The sequence below is a fragment of the Eptatretus burgeri genome, chromosome 2 (assembly GCF_056783735.1).
Source record: "Eptatretus burgeri isolate ZD-2024b chromosome 2, Ebu_testis_v1, whole genome shotgun sequence".
NCBI lineage: Eukaryota > Metazoa > Chordata > Myxini > Myxiniformes > Myxinidae > Eptatretus > Eptatretus burgeri.
Window position 1 is genome coordinate 21,264,382 of NC_140962.1, and position 19,581 is coordinate 21,283,962.

At 46.8% G+C, this 19,581-nt stretch overlaps 1 protein-coding gene and 1 pseudogene across 21 annotated transcripts in view; one reads left to right on the plus strand and one right to left on the minus strand.

The window, feature by feature from the left end:
- The window catches only part of LOC147031555 (uncharacterized), a 93,648-nt gene that overhangs the window by 55,718 nt on the left and 18,349 nt on the right, over positions 1-19,581 (minus strand). For 2 of the 21 annotated variants that reach the window (XR_015053482.1, XM_085865112.1), the window contains exon 1: positions 9,080-9,598. The exons of 15 other annotated variants lie outside the window; for them this stretch is intronic. The gene's annotated coding sequence lies outside the window, so the exon portion shown is untranslated. Of the gene's footprint in view, positions 1-9,079; positions 9,607-19,581 lie in introns of those variants that run through there. 4 more of the 21 variants (XR_015053527.1, XR_015053537.1, XR_015053463.1 and 1 more) reach the window with 4 other exon arrangements.
- Positions 2,462-3,872, plus strand: LOC147031556 (huntingtin-interacting protein 1-like; annotated as a pseudogene).

Consider the following 19,581-nt stretch of genomic DNA (forward strand, 5'->3'; position numbering starts at 1 on the left):
CACGGGTGCGGTGCTGTGTTAATTAAGTCCGCATTAATGATAATTTCCTCTAGTATGTAATTGCCCCCTGCGACCTTTTCCTATGTTTTTGTATTTCAAGAACGGCAATAAAAAGGTATCACGTCCTTAAAACAACAACAACCAAGCTGCACGTCCAAGCAGGCAGAAAACCCTGCCTCCAGGGGTGACAACTAGCAAACCATGCCCTCAGAGTAGATGATTATTGGGCGTGACGTCAGACAGTGCGTGGAGGGAAAAAGTGTGGTTCGGAGCGGGAGAACGAGGAGGAAACAATGTGGGAGGACACGATCAAGTAAGGGGGTCTCGCTGGCTGGTTACGTCGAGAAATGACAAAATACAGCAACACAATTCTCGTGTCATGCTGTGAATTTGACCCCGTGATGAAGCAAGATGCTAGTCATCGACTATTGGGCTGCATCAAGTGAGATGTCCCTTGAAGCCCCGTGTTGCGCCATTATGGGCGAGCGGGCCCGGCATTCTGCAGATGAGCGGTGCCGACTGCCCCAGTCATGAGGAGGAACTTCCACGACAGCTTGTGGGCTCTCTTGATGAAGGCACCATCCGCACAAATTACCTCCCGTACGCTTCCCGCAACGGGAGCGGCTTAGCGTTCGCGCAGCGGCTTGGCGTTCGCGGAGCGGCTTGGCGCTTCCCGCCACGCAGGATGATGCAGCTTGACCACAAAGCTCATAAAAGATCACTTTTGGACCCAAAACGAAGTGCCACAATAAAGGAGGGATTTTTCTTTTGCTTTATCTTTCCCCCTTGTCCGTTTTTTTTCTGTCTGAGTGCGGAGGCACCTCAAATAAGAATTTAGATTTAAGTTACCTCACGTCTTGATTTATTTCCATTATAACTGTTTGATTTTCTGTTTATGAAATCATTATTTATTTAATTTGCTGGTGCCCATGTATCTGTTGTGGGTTCGAGATAAACCCCCTTGTGCCGTGCATTCATCTGCTCTGTCCTTGTAGCTGTTCTTTCCCCTGCGAGCGCGCACGCCATAATCTCCGAGAATCTCGGCGGTAAGCCTCCAAGGGAAATCGTTTGGCCATCCATCCAGGTAGGGGCAAACCCTTTGGATGTGACAACTGGTGTCAGAGTGGGATGAGGAGCCTCTCCGTCCCAAGCGTCAGTCCCTCCTCCCCCACAGTGGTGGAGGATGAGATGCAGGGAGCGGATGCGATGACTCTCCGGGTCATGTAAAAACAATTAATGAGTGAACAAATGAAAGAAATGATGAAACAAAATGAACAAAGGGATGAAAAAATGAATAAACAATTGAATGAATTGAAGGAAATGATGGACAATTGCAAGGCAAAATTGAAGGAAAAATAAAAGGCATCACTGATCAAATTAACAAAATCAAGAAGGGAATAACACAGGAACTGGGGGCACAAATTGATGGAATAGAGGAAAGAATGGAGGGCAGACGGGGAAAATTTAAAACGGAATTGAAGACTTAATTTGAAATAAAGAGAGAAAAGAATGGCATCAGAATTACATCAACAACAGAAGTAAATAATAGGAAAAATAGAGGAGGGTCAGATCCAGGTGGTCGGAGTGGTAGAAAAGTTGAAAGAAGAAAAGTCAACAAATAAAATAATTGACAACCTAAATGAGGATTTGGAGGGCTATCACACCTGTGTGGATACCATAATGCAACGGCAGGAAGAGGAATTGGGGTTTTGAAAGCGCCAGGGTGGTGGTTTGACTGAAGAGGTGAAGAAGTTGGGGGCCGGTGTAACAAAACAAGAGTGGGTGTTACCTGATAAAGGCTTGTGGGAGCCACAATTGATTGGGGAATGGATGGATGGAACATTACAGCAGCGGCTGAACACTTGGGGCAATACCATCAAGGGAGAGGTGATAGAACGAAAAGTTTATGTTAGTCTCAATGGTGACGTTGATGGTTCTGTCGAGACCATGCTTTGGCTGACTGATTCGAATGAAGTTAAACTGGACTTGCAGCACTTTGACATTGGGGATATTACTGAACAGGGTCAAGCAGATTTGGCAGAGCCAGTGTTTGAACCATTTGCAGGTCATGTAGTGGAGGACAGCGACAGTGACATTGACATGCCAAGTACCGAGCAAGTGGCTGATTCTGAAACAATCGAAGGTGAGCTTGCTGATGTAAATTCTGGAGAGAGAATTGGCCAATTTGACAAAGTGCAAGGCAGTTTAACAGTCACAGATGGATCTCAAGAGGAAGAACAGGATGCTTGTCAAACGGACCAGTGCGAAAGTGATGTTTTTGAAATGTATTTGCAGAACCAATCCCAGAATTCAGATTTGGATAGTAGTTGTGAAGGCCGATTACTCACTGTTTATGAATCGTGTGGAGGTGATGCCAAAGGCAGAAGGTTATGAAGAGTCTGGTGCTTCTCGCTGTTGTAATGCAGATCGTACAGATGTAATTGAGAGTGGATCTACAGAAATGCTTGTTGATGATTATACAGTAGGGAAGGACACATTGGATACTGCGAAGGAAAATGACATTGAAGTTGTGAAGGTGCTGGGTGAGGAAAGTGATCTTCCTGAACTTGGCACTTCCAGGAAGGCAAGTCTTGAAGTTTGTTGTGTTGAGTCAGGATTGGAGCAATCCCAAGAAGGATGTGTTGAGGAAGAGAGTTGCAGTAGCTGTGACTTCCTGTTGCTTGAGCTGGAGGCTCATCTTGAATTAGGCCAGAGTGAGTCAAGTGCAGGCTTGGAAGAGAAACAGGTCCGTATTTGCGTCTTGGGCACTCACCGAGAACAAGGTGCCAACACCTTCTGGAATGTCGCAGGCACTTTCTTCCTTTCCAGCAACTCTGTTCTCATCTGGAAGTTCTGCAATTTGCTCCACAAGCTTTTGCGTGATGGATACCGCAATGTTCAACAGGATTCCTCGCTTACAGTTGCTCGGCTGGGGGAGCTTGGTCGCGTGTGGAACCACCGTCATGACCGTTGTGGTTGATTTGTGGCCATCAACATCATGTTGATCATAAAGAAAGTTGACTTACACATTGGGTTGCCAGCTTTTCCACGTGGCTTGGCGGTGGCGGACGAGGAGCTTGGCGCTGCGGGAGAGAGTGGCATTGGTGCCATTTTTCAGCTGACAGTGGAGCTGTTCGACTATATGGACAGTGAGTTCAGCCCTTTTGAAGCAGTTTTTGCAACTTTGGATCTATTGCATGCTATCTCCATGACACAGGCTGGACAGTGTCATCTGGCACCTCTCACCTAGTTCATACCAGATCTGAGTCTCTGAGTCTCCCGTCCCACGGAGGTGCAACTGTGGTGTGATGGGGAGCAGGGGCCGGAAATGAGGGCATCTACGCTGGCTGGGCATGTGAGTCCAGTAGTGGTGATTTCAGGTGAGGAAGAGCCAGAACTTGAACCGGAACCAGACCACATCCTTTGTCCATTCAAGGACCCAGCATTACAGAAGGACCCGATGTAAAAGATCTGCTGACAGAGAGCTTCCACCAGTAGAACAGAGCATTGTGTACTGAACTGCAGTCATTCAAGAGCAAAACCCAGAAAGTGGTGAAAAGTCTTCGGGAGAGAGTGCGTGAGCTCGAAGCTGAGTCTGACAGCGATCGCAGCTGTTGGAAGCATGTGCAAGCCGACGTCCTAACCCTGCAAGCTGAGTTGGGTGGGCTGCACCAACAGCAAGCCAAACAAGCACATCAATGGCTCACCGAGCCGATAAGAAAGTGCGGGCAAGTAAATGGCGGTATGGGAAGATGAAAGAGAAACAAAGAGTTGCACGAGCCCAGAACACATCTCAACTCACTCCAACTCTCATCACAAGTGGTCGAGCAGACGAGCATAACAGCCCAGGGTCAGATGATGGGAGTAGATGAGAGAACTTTCGATCTCCCAGATCCCGGAGGAGGATAAAGGCATTGCTTTGGAGTGCATGAGAGAACCTTAGATCAAGCAGATCCTGGAGGAGGATGTCGGTTTCTGAGAGTAGATGAGAGAACCTTGGGTTTACCAGATCCTGGAGGAGGACACAGGCTACTGGAAGTGGATGAGAGAAACTTGGGTCTTCCAGACCCTGGAGGGGGGTGCAAGCATCGATCGTACTGCCTCTCACAAGAATGTTTGAAGACACTTCCTGTGGCTGATCTGATTCTCTGACATCTCATCATTGAGGTTGTGCTTGAAGTCTCCACAGCACCCAATCATGAGCCAGGGTGTTCTACAAGATTTTGGAATAATAAGCAGAATAAGAAGAACAAAAAAAGCATGGAATCCAGGGAGATGGAAAACAACGAATCAAGAGGGGTGGATTTGAAGGGTGCGAAGGAAACTAGAAAGGGTGGATGGGATGACACTCTTGGACCTGATCAACTTGTGACAACTTGCACTTCGGCGAAGGTGCCATGATGCTAACTTGCCCCAAGGGTTCAGTTTTGCGAGAAATTAGGACATGGGTAATTATGATGGGAGCGGGCGAGTGTGACTCAACGTTCGGTAAAGCGATCAAGTTGGAAACCAGAATTGCCCGATGGTGTTGATGTCTGTCATGCGTAAATAATTTAATTGTATTTGCAGAATGAATGCAAATTATAACATGGATGCAGGCCATGGCAGAGTAGGAATATGATCACTATTTTTGCAATGCAATGTTTGGGAATTGAATGGCAACAGGGGAAGAAAATAGATGTTGGATTGTGTGGGTGGGGAAGCTATGTGTGTCCGGAGGAATGGATCAAGCTCTGGAGGAGCGGTGACTGCTGCTCCCCGTGAGGTAGTTTGCCCCTGGCAGCCGGTGGTGTCTGGAAATGGGGACCCATCGGAGGGGAGGTTTGATTGGGCGACCAGTGGTAAGGAGACCCCCTGGCAACCCGGATGAGGCTGAGAGAGGCTGGATGTTGAGGAGACCCTCCCCGGTGGGTGTACAGCAAAAGAGCTGTTTGGCTGTCAGGGACCAAATAGTTGAAGGTGAGGGCAAAGAAGTCGTAAGTTGGGAGACTTGTTTTGGACTGCGGACAACCACAACCAGAAGCACCCATAACAATCAGGTGTGTATGATGTTTAAGCGACTAATGTAGTCATCATTGGTCAGATATTTATTGGGACGTCATCCTGATGAGGGCAAATAAGCCCGAAATCTGGAATAGGGGGCTCCGTTTGATGTTTAACTGATGTTGACCATGTGATCTTTGTCTCTTTGACAGTCACCGGTCCAAGGACTCCGCATTGGAGGTGATGCTTTGGTGGAGGACTATGTCTAATGGGGATCAGGGGAGTGCTCGTCACACTCCACATGTTTCGATGTGTATGTGTGTGTGTGTGTGTGTGTGTGTGTGTGTGTGTGTGTGTGTGTGTGTGTGTGTGTGTGTGTGTGTGTGTGTGTGTGTGTGTGTGTGTGTGTGTGTGTGTTGTTGGATGCCAGAATGAAGAGTTTGCCTGTCTTTTTCCTGAAATTCTCTCCCTTGGTGCGAAGATAATAACGGCAGACAGTACAAAAATAGCATAATGCTGATTAAGTACCTTGGCAAAGGTATCACCACTGACCTTCATCTTTGATGAAATTTCATCCCTTAATCATGACAATCTTTTTTGCTTGTATTTAAAAAAATCGCTTGGAAGCCAGAAATGCTGCCTGTACTTGTTAGTTATTAATATTATTTTTGTTGGTGTCATCACTTTTAGTATGTGGACTCCACTGAAGCCTTCATTTAGGTCCTCCATGATGTCTCGAGTCAAAGTCAAAATCTGACCCATTAAATTGATTCTTCCATTGTTTCCATCCCGATGCTGTTTTTGCTGCTTTCATTAAGAACGAGAAGGGCACTCGGTAGAGCGCATACCTCCGCCACGCAATGCCTGATCCACGAGAACATATTGAACCCAATAAAGTTTTGAAATATCATGCTAAATATCGTTTTTGGTCCTTTCTCTCAATGGTGACGAATCACTTTAAAAATTATCAGATCTGGATCTTCACCAAAATTGAATCACTTCTTCCTTGTCACACACCCAACATGGTTTCGTCCGAATCCATCCACAACTTTTTGAGATATCATGCTATATATCGGTTTAGCCATATCTCACAATGATGAAGAATCACTTTAAAAATTCTAGTAGTCAGATCCGGATCCGGATCTTCACCAAAATCTAATCAGTTCGTCCTTGTCACAAACCCAACCTGTCCACAAAATTTCATCTGGATCCGTCCAAAACGTTTTTGAGATATCCTGCACACAGACAAACATAATCAAACAAACAGACAGACAGAAAGGGGTGAAAACACAACCTCCTTCACCTTCGGTGGCGGAGGTAATGAAGGAGTAACTTAGACCACATTAATTTAAATCCCTTTCTCATGTTGTTATTTTGGAAGTTTGATGTGGAAGGAGCCAGATCATTAAGTTTATATGATTACGAATATTGGACGCAGCAAACCACTGGTTTTCATGTTCTCTCATCTGCTCTGAGTACCATTCATTCCTGTGGGAAATTATCATTGTGGTCAGCAGTACATTTTCCACTGTTGATATAAAATCTTTAAATTACACAGTGTCGAGTTTGCTCTTCAAATTCAAGACAATGCCCTCCAACAGCTTGACGTATCTTCTCCATGTGCATTTAGGCTTGAAAACCACCTTAGCTTCAAAAAAGCTCCTCATTGACCAATCATCTCCTCCATTTGTTCCAAGTTCCCCTGTGGGTCTTTAACACAAAGTGACAAGAAGGAAGTGACACCAGTTGAGCTTTTGTAACAATGCCAGATTATGTTCATTTAACTTTGTCAGCTCTATTGTCAATAATTGATAAGCGAAGGGGTTTCAAAAAGATTGGAAGACGGAGAACTTTTTGAACCGCCTCGAACAACGATGGCCTCGAGATATGCACGCTTGCCTCTAAGCCATCTAGCCAAGGTTCGAATCCACAAACCAGCTCGAAACTACCATCCTTGTGATTCACAGGCAAGGTAATTCATCAATGTGTGTGCCGTCTCTCGGATGGACCTTAAACTGGGCCTCCCGCCTGCCAGCATTGGTGGACATTAAAGATCCCACGGTGTCCTTTGTGAAGAGTAGGTGAGCTATCGCCGGCACCCTGATCACCTTACAAATTCCTGTACTAAATTCCTGTGTTGGAGTTGTGACCTGACCAGGACTGTACCCCCAGTCAAGAGAACTGATGCTCTGTATAGTGCATGGTACATGATTGATGACAAATTTTATGGTTACCTGTCTGGGTTTGAAATTTTGTTTTCAGTTTTGTAGATGATTGGAGTTTTGCTGTTTTTAATTTTTGTAACACTATCCAAATTGTTTCGCACGGCGTAAACCAGTCTTTCCACAGTATTGTCTAATAAGGACAACGATTTTCTCCATAAATAAATGTATAAACGTTTCAGGTGGTGTGCCCTTCTTCAGACAAAGCTTTCTTGCTTTGAAAAAGGGCACACACCTGTAATGTCACTTCACCTTACCTACATCATGGCAGTTAGCGTACCTGTCAACATTTGGTTGAGAAAATTTCCCCTTCCACAACATAGTTGTCAATAAATCTTTGCACATACATGTTTAAAGGTGAGTTATCGCAGCTTTCCAGTTAGATTTTAGAAACTTTCAATATTTTCTAGCTTATACATACTTTGCAACATACTACTTAACAGGCCGAGCACACAGTACAATCAAGGTGTCTGTGCTGTCATTTCAGCCAGAAAATCATAGGTCCTACTTCCGTAATCCTGACCAGCTGCCCACTAATCCTGTAGTCCTTGGCACCGTGGGAACTTACATGACCCTTGACCCCAATTTCCATATCAATGCTTTGGTGGGAAATCGGATTTGGCAAAATTGGGAGGTTCTTTTTTTACTCCATGAACAAGGAAGGCTACCTGTAAGAATGCTATATTAGTGAGGAATTACATCATTAATTCAGATTTGTCACGCAATTACTCATTGTTGCACTGCAAATGAAAGGCTATCAACGGCCATAGCTGATCCGATGTGTAGGCTGGTCACCCTTGGACGTGTACACAGTGCAGTGATGTGCTAGCACTGCTAATTGAACCAATTATGAGTCACAATATGAAGGATAGGGTTTGTACAGCAAATAGCTTTGCCATTGGCTAGATGCTGTAAGCTCTTTACCAGTAGGAAGCTGACATTAACATTCATGCATGGTAACAATGTAAAGGCGAATTAAAATACATTTGCTACAGGTTGGCCTGAATCCAGAAGTTGTGGCAAATATTTAGAATGCTTCACCATAGATTGTCAAAAAGCTGACAAAGGTTAAAAGACAGGCCGAGAGCGCAATGTGTCCGCCAGTCTGTTTCTTCATTTTGCAATAAGCGAAGTACAAGTTAGTCATTGTCTGTCTTTCTCTCTCTCTCTGTGTATATATATATATATATATATATATATATATATATATATATATATATATATATATATATATATATATATATATATATAGTAGGTATTCAGTGATGATTGCATAAGTCTGGCAGCAACAATTTTGTCTTGTGGAAATAGCTCTAGCCTGAAACAGCTACCAAAGACTGATTGTTGATTTCAGCTTTTTTATCACATGTTACGCACACTAAAGGGTGGGCTATGGTAGTATCTTAGGCAGATATCTGTTTCGTTGAATATGTCTCTGTATTACTTTCTCTCATTTCACAGTTTCTCTCTAATGGTTCACAGAACAAATGAAATGATAAAATAAAAATATACAATGAAAAGAGGAATCTATAGAACAGGGAAAGGCATGAGGGAACAAGCACTTTACAGATATTTCCTTCACTCCTACGATCCTTCACCCCTTTATGCCTATGCCAGGGAGGTCACCATGACCTTTCACCCCCTGACCTTGCTTATCCCACTCTCTAGTCTAACAGAGAGGAGAAAGTGTGGGTTGAATTCCATTGGAGGCCAAACTTTTCTCATGATCCCAGCGACCTCGGCCAGCTGACCTTGACGACTTTATGGCCCTCACGACCCCGACCAGCTGACCTTGACGACCTGATAGCCTCCACTCCCGGTTTTCCAACTAGCTGCTCATAGACTATAGCTACTCAGGCCAAAGTAGAACTCACGTGGATTGAACTGCCAAGCAGGAGATGCAGTAGATATCAAATCAAACCCCAGGGTACGAAATGATCACTTTGTTCTTCTTCATTATCCGTTGCTTTAAATCTTCATTTCATTGTACGGCTTCACATTTCCACTGGTCAGTATTCATTGTTCTCTCAGAAGAATCCCCGTTCCTTTGTGTTGCTTCCTCTATTTCATCTCTCTGTGTTGCTTCTCATTTCGTACGAGCGGCCTGTTCTTGCATGCTGCAACTCGTACCTCCTCGCCACTCAGTCGAGCTCCACGTATCATTCCATTGCTTTCATCTGCACCATTGCTTTGCTTGACAACTCATTTCTGCTGCCCACTCATCCTCGTCGTTCTTGCTGACTTCTCCTTGCTTGGTGTTTCTATCCAGAATTCTGTGCTAGCCACATTCCAGTCAAAGAAAGCCAATTGGCTTGGCTTCCAAATAATGCGTCGCTCACTCTGCAGCCGCATAGCCACCAGCCTACAGTGAAGGCATGCAGGGCCAGGGCCTGCCAACTACCCACCTCTCCAACATGCCCCCTCCTCAATCCCATTCCATCCCTCCCTCCCTCTTTAACCCCACTCCTTCTCCTCCTTCTCTATCGCTCTCCTCCCTTTATATTACGACTCTTCATTCTGTCCCCTTTCTTCGTTTCCTGTGCTTGTCCATTCTTTTTTAAAAATTATTTCACATTAATTCGTTTCAATCTCTCTTTTCATTTCATGTCTTTCTATGAGTTGGTGTCTTTGTCTTAGTCCCTCTCTCTCTAAGTGTCTCTCCCCTTTTCTCCCTCCTCTTCTTCTCCTCCCCTTTCACCTTCTTTCCCCCCCCCCCACCTGACGTCTCTGTCTCTGTCTCTCTCTGTCTCTCTCTCTCTGTCTCTCTCTCTCTCTCTGTCTCTCTCTGTCTCTCTCACACACACACACACACACACACACACACACACACACACACACACACACACACACACACACACACACACACACACACACACACACACACACACACACACACACACACACACACACACACACACACACACACCCCTCTGTTCTGCTTCCCTCTTTACAGCTGGTTGTAGCTCATAGCTCTCTTTTGACAAGTCCTTTTTTTTCAACTCGTTATATTACTGAGGAAAGTCATAAGTTTTAAATGCCCATCAGACACAACTATTAATTAGAAACTTTTGCAAATCCACCAAACCACATTTGAACAGTGGTCCAAGCAAACAACTCACCTTTGGAATTTCACCCTCCATAAAATTTGATTTTTCAACAATTTCCATTCATAAAAAAAACAATTTTTGAAGAAGTCATAGGCATGATAGGATCTAATTCTGCACCATCATTTTCGCAAACTAGTTCTTAAATCCCCAGGTCGATTTTGTGAAGATGGTCATCATGTTTCTGCCTATCTTCACAATAAACCCAACATTAAATATACAGACTGAGAAATATTGCCTTGCTGGCGGCGCATACCTCAGAGGTAGCATACTCGATTGTGAGACGTCTAGTGTGGGTTTGATTGCTGACCCAACTATAAACTGTCATCTCTGTGCTTGACAGGCATGGAATTTCATCAATGAGTGCACTATCCTTTGAGAAATGTTAAGCTGGATATCCCACAGTGTTTCGCAAGAGGAGAGACCATTATCTGCGGGCATGTTGGCCAAATTCCAAATTCCTGCTCTAAGCTAAAGCACCCTACAATGGAGCAGTCACTCTGTTTCTTCATGTCTTCCTGTGCTCATTAGTAACTAGTACGGCCCGTAGGTGAGTGCCAGTATGTGCAGCCTCTCTCTCTCTCTCTCAAACCTCGAAAAGGCACATCCGCGTGTCCCCAGCAATATTCCTGGCATGTTTCAATCGTGCAAAAGAAATAATAATAAATAAATAAACAAACATTAATTGTGACGTCATTCGTGATGTCATAGCACCGTGTCCTGTCATTGGTCGACAGATAAATGGCCGTAACTTAGGAACCGCTCGTCCGATTAATATCAAACCTTGAAAAGCACATCCGCGGGGCCCCAGAAATATTCCTGGCAAGTTTCAATAAGATCGGACCGGCGGTCGTCGAGAAACAGCGGTCACAGACAGACAGACAGACAGACACACAGAGATTGCTGGAATTATAGATAGATGACACATGCTTTTTAAAATGCGAGCACATGCTCCATTAGTGATATTAATGTTGGAAAAGGAACTTCCGGTTCCGGTTCTTGAGCGATGGTGGCGGTTCTTCTTCAGGGTCTCTGCCGACTTTCTCAAAGATAAGTTTTCGGGTCGTTTTTGTCACGTGTTTACTGTCATTTTGTTGTCTGTGTGTTTCTAGTTCGGTCTTGTGTTCAAACTTGTTATAATAGTGGAGTTTTTGTCGTCTTTTCATGTCGGGTTTCCTTGAGGTCTACCCTTCTTCCTGTCGATGTGCATGATCGTGTTTATTGTATTTTCTCCTTACTACGATCAGTTTTTACTTTCTCCACTTTTCCCTCCACCCTCCTTCTATCCTTCTCAACTCTCCCCTCTGTTTCATGTCTCAAAATATCAAAAAAATACAACAAACAAACATTTTACCTCACATTATACCCCACGAAACCACGTGACTTCCTGTACCGACTCTTCTTCCTCCTTCTTCTGATGATCAACCAACTACTACTTTTACTGGCCCAGATTCACCATACACCTTCACAATTTTTTCTTCAACCTTTCCTTTTCCTAATCTTATGTAATTTTTATCAAAAAATATATTTTAAAAAGGTCCCTCAAAATGTGACAACTTCCTCTTTCACAGGTGTGGTTCTCGGTATTGAATCATAATCCACCACTCTTCTTCTTCTTCTTCTTCAAAGGACTTTTTAATTCGACCTTTCCTTCATCCCGTGTCTAAAAAGTCCCACTGTTTCTTTTCTCCATTTCCTTGATTCTCTTTTATCGCATCCTGAACGTAAAGTCTTTAATCGCATCTCTGACTCAAAAAAAATTTCAATCCCAGTTTGCAATGTAGGTTCGTGTTCCATCAATCGTCCTTTTTTTCCCCCAACTTCAGTGCCAATTCACCCCGACTCCGTAAATCTGCCTCCTCCTAACCCCTCACCTGTCATCCCCTCTCCTTACCCCTCCCATCTTGCCCTCATTCTACTTCCACTCTTGGCACCTCTTCACTGTCTTCTCCTTCAGTATCAGCTCCTCCTCTGTTGTGCCAAAGTGTGTGGTGTTCTAACATCTGTGGGCTCCATTCTCATCGAACAGATATCTCACTCAATCAGTGCACTCCTCACCACAAACATGGTCCTTCCTTCCTCTCAGCACACCTCCCCCTCTCCCAACCACTCAAAACCTCAACCTCCCCCTGCCCACTCCCTACTTCACCATACCTCAACCAAGTCTCTTCCTTCCCCTCTCCCAACCTCTCCCATCGCCCTCCTGAACTTTGGCTGTGACTCTCATAGTCTCCCCTCCCTCTCAAAGCAACCTTCACACTCTTCTCCCTCCAAGCTTCCCTCTCACCTTTTTCAAAAACTCCCCCCTCACCCTTCTTCCTCAACTCTCCCCCCTCACCCTTCTCGCTTAAGTCTCCCCCTCATCCTTCTCCCTTGACTCTCCCCCCTCACCGTTCTCCCTCAACTCTCCCCCTCACCGTTCTCCCTCAACTCTCCCCCCTCACCCTTCTCCCTCAACTCTCCCCTCTCACCCTTCTCGCTCAACTCTCCCCTCACCCTTCTCCCTCAACTCTCCCCCTCATCCTTCTCCCTCAACTCTCCCCTCATCCTTCTCCCTTAACTCTCCCCTCACCCTTCTCCCTCAACTCTCCCCCTCATCCTTCTCCCTCAACTCTCCCCCTCATCCTTCTCCCTTAACTCTCCCCTCACCCTTCTCCCTCAACTCTCCCCCCTCACAGTTCTTACTCAACTCTCCCTAAGCTCTCCCAACTCTATGACAAACCTGAGCCTCATGGCAAAGCTGCTCTCTTCATGAACCATCTATTCCTCACTCACCATGCACTGCCCTCTCCCCCCCCCCCACACACACACACACACACCACACCCCCAGGAATACCTCTGGCTACGGCTGCCCTCCACTCCAACCTCATGTTTATAAGTGTGTTGTACCGTCCACCAAACAGTGATGACTCCATTTACATCTTGCTCTCTGAAAACATGGACCAACGTCGATCCTCTCATACCAACTCTCTCTTCCTCACATGTGGTGACTTCAATTGTCATCATGCCAGTTCGCTGGGTGTGGGTACCTCTCTCACCTGTCATGGCACTTCAGCAAAAGCTTTCTGTGACTCAATCGGTCAACTTCTCAACGCGGATCTCAACCAATGGTACTCCATCTCTTCTGAATCTGATTTTGACCAATTTAGGTCAGGTATGGGAGCATGTGCCAGAACAGCGCGTCGCTGCGTCCACTTTCCGCCGGTACTCCAGGGGCCTCCGTCTGGCCATCCCCGAGGCAGATGCCAGGCCCATCCCCATCTATTTGAGATGATGGTCAACCTGTTGCAACCATGAGGCACGTGGTCGGCCCACTGGCCTCCTCCACTCATGAGAGTCGGATCTGCTCCCTCGCTGAGAGAATCTGGTGAGCAGGATCAGCGTCAGGAAAACGAGCCACATGTCCATACAGCCGCAACTGACGCTCACAGACCATGCAGGTAACAAATCTCATCCGAGTCTCTCTCAGCAACCGCTCGTTGGACACAAAATCCGACCAGCGATAGCCAAAGATTCTCCGGAGAGACCTGGTACCAAAAGAATTAAGTCTCCGTCTCAGATCCTTGGTCAGAGTCCAAGTCTCGCACCCATAGAGCAAGACTGGAAGTACCAAGGACCTGAAGACTCGGACTTTCGTCCTCCCGCACAGGTACCGGCAGCGCCACACCCCATGATCCAGTGAATCCATGACTCCCCAGGCCTGACCCAGATGTCTATTGACCTCTGACTCGCAGCCAGCGGAGACATGAATATCACTGCCAAGGTAAGTGAATCTCTCCACGACCTCAACATCCTCACCACAAACAGAAACAGACAGGACAGCAGCATCCAAGATGTCACCGAAAGCCTGGATCTTAGTTTTGACCCAAGAAACCCGTAATCCCAACGGCTCCGACTCCTCATTCAGCACCTCGAGGGCCCCCAAGATGATGTCTAAAGTCTCCGCAAAGATGACTGCATCATCTGCAAAATCAAGGTCCGAGATCTTGACATTCCCAAATGATGCACCGCAACTTGATCTCTCCGACATCCTCCCTAAAATCCAGTCCATACAAGTGCTGAAAAGTGTGGGGGCAAGTACACATCCCTGACGAACTCCAGTAACAACTGGAAATAAGTCAGAGATGGTACCACCACACTTCACAGCACTCTCAGTACCAGAGTAGAGTTCAGACATCAGATCGATCAGTTTTGGTGGCACCCCACGAAGACCAAGAATCCTCCAGAGGACATCCCGATTCACTGAATCGAACGCTTTACAGAGATCAACATAGGCTGCAAGCAGCCCCTGCCGAAACTCTCATCTGCGTTCGGTGAGGACACGAAGAGCAAGGATACGGTCAATCGTTGACCTCTTTGGTGTAAAGCCTGACTGCTCTGGACGCTGGTGCTCAAGCAGATGGTGGCGAACCCTATCAAGAATTATCCGAGCAAAGACCTTGCCCGGCACTGAGAGCAGCGTCACCCCTCGGTAGTTGTTGCAGTCTTGGCGATCACCCTTCCCTTTCTAGAGAGGGACAACAAGGCCCCTCTTCCAGTCAGTTGGGATGATGCCTGTGTTCCAGGCAGTGCACAAAACTGCATGTAACGACACGAGTGCAGCATTTCCACCAGCCTTGAGAAGTTCGGCATGGATGCCACAGATCCCTGGAGCTTTGCCCCGTTTCAACTGGTTCACCACAGCCCGTGTTTCCACAAGCGAAGGTGGACCACAGTTGATTCGAGGATCAGCAACAGGGATTGTAACACCCTTGATGTCCAACTCGACAGCTGGGGGATCAGCCTGGTACAACCGCTCAAAGTAACCGGCCCAGCGGGCCTTCACTTCAGACTCCTCTGTCAAGAGCCTACCACTCTCTGCTCGAACTGCAGTGCTCCGAGGGATGGGCTTGGATGAACGCAATGCGCGAATTCCCCTGTAAACGGGACGAGAATCACCTGTCCACAGGTGATGCTCTACCCCCTCACAGATTCCTCACACATAGGCCTCCTTGTCCACCCTCAGTGCACGTACAGTTTTACACCTCAGCTCCCTGAACAGCTCAGCTCTGCCATTCAGCCTGGCCCTGCGACTCTGGTCAATGGTATCCAGTGTCCCTTGAGACACAAAATTCTTCTTTGCCCTGCGTTGAGCTCCAAGGCATCCACCGGCAACATCAAGGACGGTGGTCTTGAAGGCGCTCCACAACTCTTCAGGACCCCCCAAAGCACCCAGACCCCCCAAGTGTCCACTCAGCCTGTTCGCAAACTCCTCAGCTACTCTCTCATCCCTGAGCTTGGTAACATCCAGCCTAGGCTGGGATGGTACCATTCTCCAGGATTTAAGGTGCAGCTTTTGAGTTGCTACAACAAGCCTGTGGTCAGTATTCAGGAACTGAGCACTCCGGTAGACCCTGCAGTTCTGGATCATCCTCCAACGACCATCAATGAGGACATGGTCAATCTCCTTTGCCACACCGCCAGCGTTGAAATACCAAGTCCAGCGATGAGCTTGTGGGCGCTGAAACCATGAACCAGCCACCCTAAGTCCATGACTTCTTGCAAAGTCAAGGAACTTAGTGCTATTCTGGTTCATCGTTCCTGACCCATGGGGACCAACACACACCTCATAACCATCCCTATCAGTTCCAGTCGATGCACTGAAATCCCCCAAGACTAGAAGTGTATCTCGTCTGGGGCACTGATCAACCACAGACTCGAGTGTGGCATAGAATGCATCCTTCACGGTGAGATCACTCGCCTCAGTCGGAGCATAAACAGAGACCAGGGAAATGACACCTAAGGAGTGACGAATCCTTAATCTCATAATACGCTCGTTGACCGGTGTTACCTCAATTATCATTGGGGTCAGCTTATTGAACATAGCTACAGCAACTCCTTGGATATGGTAACCATCAGAGCGACCAGACCAATAGTAGGTGTAACCATCCACCATTATCTCGCCGCAATCCGGTCTCCGAACCTCAGAGAGAGCTGCAATCCCGATGTCCAAACGCTTGAGCTCAGATGATAACAGAGACAGGTGATCATCCTCTCTTAGGGATAGGACATTCCAAGCACCCACCCAAAGGGACCGCCTCAGGTTAACCCAAGGAAACCGCCGTCTGGTGGACGACACCTCGGCACCACTCCGACACACTCTCCCGCAATCTGACCCAGGGATGTTACCCCGTGGTTTCCCTCCTGTCATCAAAGATTGGGGGTCCCGAAGGCTTTGCCCCAATCCTGTCATCCGGTGAGCTGCCCTGCGAAGGGAATCTGCACAGGAGGTACTCCCATGGAGTAGGTTTTCAGATTTTTTTGCGTTTTTGCGTTTTGCGGAATGAAGGGTTTTACGGTGGCCGGAGTGCAAATCCTGCCACCAACCTCCTAATAAAAAAGTAACCCAACTGCAGGAGGACGTCCGCAGACACAGTTGGGCACTAGATATGGATGGCCGTTTGCTCACAAGGAGCTCCTCCGCCCTTTGACAGGTTTTGTTTTTAATCCTGCTGGGTGTCCATATCCAAACACCCTCCTCACCAGAAAACCTGGTGGGGGAGACGGTTTCGGCGCCGACAACCCGAACATGGAACAGGTGAGTACAGGTTTACATGGTACCTGTAGCAGGTCACAGATCGAACCTGACCTGACAGGGATTTCCCTGAAAATATCTTTCCCTGAATTTCCCTGAAAATATCTGCTGTTTTTCTTTCACTCCAATTGGTTCATCTGACCACATCCTTGTCAAAGTAGACATCTCTCTGGCTGTTATTAGAGAACGACCTCATTGCAATGGAGTTTGGCATTTCACTCAGGCTGAGTGGCAGGGACTTCAATGAGCCATGAAACTTCTAGACTGGCCTCCCATATCAACTCATACTGGGAATTATTTAAAAGAAACTTACTTTCTCATGCAGATATTTATCCCCTCTCGTCCTCAGTTGTCCTTCCCGTCCTCACGCCCTTGGTACACTGCAGCTTGTGGCGAGGCAGTTGTCCTGAAACAACTTGCCTTTGCCTCATGGAAGGTTAATCCAACTGAAGGAAATCTCAGTTCCGTCCACAAAGCTCAGAACAAGTGTGTATCTCCCCTCAGGAGAGCCAGAAAACAACATCTTTCTTATCTCAAGTCTGAACTCTCAAACCTCTCTCCCTCCTCAAAATCCTGGTGGCATCTAATCAAATCTGTTTCTGGTGGATGTTCCCCCTCCTTCAGATCTCCTCCCTTACCTCAAATGGCCACACAGCTGACAATGCACGTGAAAAAGCTGAATGCCTAAACTCCGTGTTTGCTTCTAAATATTGTGTCCCAAACTCAACACTTTCTCTACCCACCTCACACAGACACACTCAAGCTGTTCCTGGACTCTGTGTCCTTTTCTCCTGACAAGGTGGAGAGCTTGCTGTCAAACCTTGACTCAGATTCTGCAACCGGTCCAGACGGCATCAGCCCACGTGTCCTAAAAACCTGCTCCTTTGCTCTTGCTCACACTCTGTTCTATTCACCCTCTCATTTTCTCAAGGTCGTCTGCCATGTACTTGGAAATCAGCAAACATTACTGCCTTGCATAAAAAAGGTGCAAAAACAGATCCCTTCAACTACAGACCAATCAGCCTATTCCCAATCGTCAGCAAGGTTATGGAATCCATCATTGCTTCAGACATGAAATCCTTCCTCTTCTCCAATGGCTTGATTTCCGATCATCAATTTGGTTTCAGACCAGGTCAATCTACCCTGCATATGCTGCTTCTGCTCTCCCATCAATGGATGGAGGTCCTCAATGCCAGACAGGAAATCAGAGCCATCTCCTTCAAAATATCGCGTGCCTTCGATACGGTCTGGCACCCTGCCCTGCTTATGAAACTCTCTTCCACTGGTATCCAAGGACATCTCTTCACATGGCTCACAGACTTCCTCTCCTGTCGCAGCCAACATGTGGCCCTTAATGGAGTTCTCTCATCGCCTCTTCCTGTGCAGGCTGGAGTTCCTCAAGGTAGCGTTCTGGGCCCTGTTCTTTTTCTGGTTTTCATCAATGATCTCTCCCACTCTGTGGAAAATCCCTTTTGTCTCTTTACTGATTCATCCACTCTCTGCTGTACCATCTATCATCTCTCAGATTGGCAAGCAGCAGTTTCTTCAGTCTCTGCAGATCTGGATAAAATCACAAGCTGGTCCAACACATGAAACATGTCTTTCAACCCTGACAAATCTCACACTCTCACTATGTCTCTCTGAAAGGACCGTCTGGAACCCCGCCTCACCCCGCACCCCCACTAATCTACTTTCTCAACAATCCTCTTGAATAAGTCCTTTCATTCAAGCTTCTGGGTCTCATTACCTGCCATAATCTTTCATGGGAAAGCCACATTTTCAAGCTGGCCTCTAAAGCCAGTCGTCCATCGTGCAAAGTCCTTCCTTGGCCCACCTGAGCTCCTGACCACATAAACAGCTTTTGTCCACAGCCTGATGGGGCACTGCTCTCCCCTCTGGGCTGGTGCTCCTGCCTCTCACCTTTCTCGGCTTCACGCTGTGGAAACCAAGGCATTTCGGATCATTGGTATCTCCCGGGATGAGGATGTCTTTGGGTCTCTCACTCTCTCATCGCAGGCAGGTCAGTGGTCTTTCTGTCTTCTACCGTTTCCTCTCCAGCCTTGTCCCCCCTGCTCTGTCTGAGATATGTCCCCCCCCCCATATTTCCGCAGGGCACTCAAGGTCTGCCAGCAACCCCCTGCTGGTAAAACTACCAAAATCAAGAATCGCTGCTCACCTTCACTCTTTCGTTTCTATTTTTCCCCGCCTTTGGAACAAACTCCCACACACTCTCTTCAATCCCACTCTTCCCTCGAGGTCTTCAAAACAGCTGTTCACCACCATCTCTTATCTCCCCCCCCCATCCAAAACTACGACCTTTTCTACCCCCGCAAATCCACCCCAAACTCACCTCCTTCAAATTCCCTGTTTTCCTTCCTGAAAGTTGTTTACCCCGTGTACCCCGCCCCATCCCTTTCCCATGCACAGATCTCCTCATGTCTCTGTTCCCCACCGTTTTTTTTCTTTCCTCTCCCACCCCTCTTGTCTCTTGCTCCCGTTGTTGTATGTTCCGTGTATCAGCTCTCACACGTGCCTCGACAGTGTATCCAACATATATATATATATATATATATATATATATATATATATATATATATATATATGTATTCCTGAACCGACCATGGTTGACTCTCAGTTCCAGAAATGTTCTTGACCTGTCTTTCAAGGAGTCTGAGACTAACTTACAAGGCAAAATAAA